Below are 4,241 nucleotides of genomic sequence, written 5' to 3' on the forward strand. Positions count from 1 at the left end.
AGGGACCATGTTGTAGAGGAAACAGGGAACAGTCAAAGATACCTCACCTAGGAAGACACCCTTATGATGGGTATTGAAGGATGAGTAGAAGTTTCCTAGGCAGACAAGGCAAGGAAGGGCATTTTAGCCATAAAGGACATCATGTACGAGTAATAATAATAGCTAATATCAATTAAGTACTCATTATGTGTCCGGCATGATGCTAGGCACTGTAGTTGCATTATTTCATTCAGTCCTCACAACAACACTCTGCGATAGGTAGTATAACCAGTTTTACAGATAATGAAACTGAGGCTCAGAGAAGGTGATTAACTTGCTCAAAGTCACACAGCTGTTAATAGTAGGACCTCAAAACCCTGTGTCCTCACCACTACCATGTTACCATCTGTACAGAAACCTGGAGTTGAGAGTTAATAAAAGAAGTTTAATGTTTCCTTAATAATTTCTCTGATTTTTCCAACTGTGATTAATGGTTATCAGTTCTTTCTCAAGCCTTTTCTAACCAGAGAGTAGGGGGAGTTTCATGTCTTAGGACACAGTGGACTCATGTGGCAATGAGATGGGGCAAGAGAAGATGTGCCCAGAGCTTGTTTACATTTGGAAGTTTCTAGGACCTTGTGAAATTTTCAATATTTTTTTTGCTTTGCCTTAAAGAAAATCCAGGCAAACTGGAAAGCATTTCCTCTCCAATGGCCCCACCATTTTAATAAAAGGGAGGAAGATCCACTTAGTGAATTCCGTCCAAGTTGACTTGGTGCCCTGCTGGCCAGAGGCCCCAGCTTGAGTTTAGAGTGTTTTGTTCTGCTGTTTTTGAGGACTGGGTTAGCAAAATACATCCCAAGATTGTTTGTCTGTTTTTCCCTGTCGCCTCATGACTCCCAGACAAGACTTGCCAAAACTCACTCTCCCACCAGCATTCTCAAAGAAGGCCTCTTTGGGGTGAGATGTAGACAGAATTAAGAAAGGCTCAAAGTACATGAAGGCTTTTTCAAATGTCCCACGCACAGGCAGCGTGGCTGGTGTATGAGAGCAGGGCTGGGAATCACAAGTCCTGGGATCTGGCCTTGGGTGTTTCTCTCACTTGCTTTGTGATGTGAGTAGGTCCCTCCGCCTCTCTGGACTTGTTTCCTTGTGTGTGAAAGAGTCGGGTCAGTTACTCATTCAACAAACATGAACAAAGGACCTTTCACATACAGGTACCATGCTGAGGGTTGGGGATACCAAGGCATGAGATGTGGTCCCTGTTTCAGGACAGCTTCCAGGCTGCTACTGGGAGCAACTAGTAAAGGGGGCAAAGAGGAGAGAGGGGAAGCTTCCCTCCCTGGTTGGAGAGGCAGGTGGGGTTAGGGACAAAATCTAGGAAGTACTTTAAACAGCAAGTAGGGGACTTCCCTGGTGGTGCAGTGGTTACGAATCCACCTGTCAGTGCAGGGGACACGGGTTCAAGCCCTGGTCTGGGAAGATCCCACACGCCATGGAGCAACTAAGCCTGTGCACCACAACTACCAAGCCTGTACTCTAAAGCCCGCGAGCCACAACTACTGAGCCCATGTGCCACAACTACTGAAGCCCACGCGCCTAGAGCCTGTGCTCCGTAACAAGAGAAGCCACTGCAATGAGAAGCCCGCACACCACAACGAAGAGTAGCCCCCGCTCACTGCAACTAGAGAAAGACTGCGCTCAGCAAGAAAGACACAATACAGCCAAAAATAAATAAATGTATTAAATAAGTAAATAAATGGCAAGTACAGTTTGCTAGAGTCAGAAATTAGGGAAAGGCATTCCAGCAGAGCCCAGGCTCTGAGACTGGAAAGAGCAAGACTGCTTCTAAAACAGAGGCACTAAAAAAGGGGTGGCTGGGAATGGTTAAGGGTCTGGGCAGACTGCCTGGCTTCAAGTCCTGGCTCTACCACTTGCTGACTATGTGACCTTCAGCAAACTATTTCACCCCCCTGAGCCTAATTTCCTCATCAGACAACTGGGGATAATAACCATACTCACCGGATAGGGTTCTGTAAGTGTTAGATAAGTCAATGCACATAAAACACTTAGAACAATGATTGGCACCTTTTACACACTCAATGGATGATAATTATCAATATTGCTATTTTTATTAGTCGAGGCTAGAGACTAGAGTCTAGGCTAAGGGAATAGACTGAAATATACACTGGGGGCTTCCCTGGTGGCGCAGTGGTTGGGGGTCCGCCTGCCGATGCAGGGGGCATGGGTTCGTGCCCCGGTCCGGGAGGATCCCACGTGCCGTGGAGCGGCTGGGCCTGTGAGCCATGGCTGCTGAGCCTGTGCATCCGGAACCTGTGCATCCGGAGCCTGGGCTCCGCAACAGGAGAGGCCACAACAGTGAGAGGCCCACGTACTGCAAAAAGTAAATAAATAAATAAAATAAAATAAAATATACACTGGGACCAGAATACGAAGGGTTTTGTGTGTTAGGGTCATTCGATTTAACCACTGAGTGTTTCCTATGTGTCTGGCACTGGGGATTCAGTGCTAAACCAGAGACATACCCTGCCTCTAAGTCAATGGCACAGGGAAGGGCTGCCAGGCAGTACTGAGGGAGGGAATCAGCAGATGTTGAATGTAGTAGAAGCAATCCATGCTGGTATATGTGCCTTTTATCATCATGCAGCCATTACGTAACAGAAAAGGGGCCTGCCCTGATGGAACCTGCATTCAAACATGGAAAGATACCCCATCTTATAATTCCACATGGCACAATTGTGACCAGGCCCAGGCAGTGAACAAGACTTTCCCTAGGGTTCAGGGGACAGCAAAATGGAAATAAACATTAAGAACAACATGAGCTAGATCACACTTAGAAAGTCAGGTCCACTCCTCTTCAGCTAGGAACAACCTATGGGAGACCTCTCTCTGTATATCAGAGGCCATTTTCCACCCCACCCAGAGGTCCTATTCAGCCTATGTAGACTGCTCTGAGTGCCAGCCCCCAGCAAGAGAGCCAGAGAGACAGCTGGTCTTTAACTTGCCTATTTCAAGCATATCTTTCACATTGATTTTCTCTCTTGAACTTAACTGTCCTCTACAATTTTCACAAAGAATCATAACCCCCCTTAAAGGAGAGACTTGCCCTCTGGCTTCAAGGTATCCAGGCCCTTAGGAAAACAGATGATAAAATGATTGTAGCAGAAGCTGCTGGTTGTCCCTTAGTATCCATTTTGCCCTACTCCTTTCTGTAATAGGAGCTCATGAATTTGTCCACTCAGAAGAAAGACCATATTTTCCAGCCTCCCTTGCTGCTAGCTATGGCCATATGACTAAAATCTGACCAACAGGATGTGAGGAGAAGTGGTGTGGGTAACTTCTGGGATGAGTCTCTAAAGTGAGGGAGTGTGCCCCTCTTTGTCCCTTCCTTCTTTATGCTGGCTGGAATGGCAGACACATGGCAGGAGCGGCCACCACGAACCATGATGTGATGGCCACATGCTGAAGATGGTGGAGCCACAATACGGAAGGAGCTTGGGTCACTGACACCATGGAGTGCTGTATCAGCCCAGACTGACAACCTCTACAATTCTATGAGAGAGAGAATGTCAACTTTATTGAAACCACGGTTTGTTTATTTTCACTTGTAGCCAAACCTAATCAAAACAAATATTTCCACCTTATCCATAAAAGAGAAACACATATAAGAACAAGGGGTCGTTTCATTACACCCAGCCAAGCTATGTGTCAAGATCCCCTTTCTGAAATTGGTCTTGCTGACCCAAGCCTGAGGCCAAGTGAGCCCACAAGGAGCTCTGATGCTCCAGCTTTACTCTTGCCCCTGGGTTGGCTCAGTTCTCCTCCCAGAGGCCAAAGCTTTGTCCAAAACCCCAGCTCCCTTGCCTGGGTCCAGAAAACTACCCAGCTCTGTCAGTCTCTCTGTCCACATTCTAGCCCCTGGACCCAGCTACCTAGTTGCAAGTTGAGGTCCCTGTGAAGTTGTTCATAGGGACAACTTCCCTGGAATTTCCCTTGCCACCTGCTATGTTATAGGCCTTGTGGGTGAGGTATTTTCAGGAGGAATTGGGGAAGCTCTTTGACATACATCACTGAAGTGGTGCCTAAAGAGTTCAAGCTCTTCTGGCAAATCTGGCATTTGGCAGTTACAGCCTCAGTTGCCTTCATTTTCCCAAATATTAAATCTCATATTGGCTCATCTATCCCCTAGCTTCACCAAATATTAAATCTCATATTGGTCCTCATCTATCCCCTAGCTTCCC

This window comes from Monodon monoceros, unplaced genomic scaffold (genome assembly GCF_005190385.1).
Source record: "Monodon monoceros isolate NGI ecotype Baffin Bay Population unplaced genomic scaffold, NGI_Narwhal_1 Super_Scaffold_7, whole genome shotgun sequence".
Classification (NCBI taxonomy): domain Eukaryota; kingdom Metazoa; phylum Chordata; class Mammalia; order Artiodactyla; family Monodontidae; genus Monodon; species Monodon monoceros.